Here is a 320-nt window from a genome sequence, read left to right as displayed (position 1 = left end):
TAACACCTTGCCACTGTTAAAAAATCTCTATATTTGTGTTTATATTTTTTAAATGTTTATAAAAAGCCTTTCTGTGATCTGCAGCCTTCCAAGGGTGATTTAGCCTGGTGAGCCTCTCCAGGGCTCAGACCTTGGCCCTTCCAGGTCCCTACTACCCCCCTCCCCCACCCCACACCACTGGCCTAGGGGGCCACTGCATAAAAATCCCAGGCCCAACCTAGCCTGGACCAGCTCAGATAAGACTACAAAAAATCCTGCTCCCAAAGGCAGGGGTAAGGCCACTGGTGACTTCACATTTCCAACAGCATTCTCCACCCCTG

The sequence above is a fragment of the Crocuta crocuta genome, unplaced genomic scaffold, assembly GCF_008692635.1.
Source record: "Crocuta crocuta isolate KB4526 unplaced genomic scaffold, BGI_CrCroc_1.0 scaffold440, whole genome shotgun sequence".
Lineage (NCBI taxonomy): Eukaryota > Metazoa > Chordata > Mammalia > Carnivora > Hyaenidae > Crocuta > Crocuta crocuta.
The sequence above is the reverse complement of the archived record's forward strand: the minus strand, read 5'-3'. Positions refer to the sequence as shown.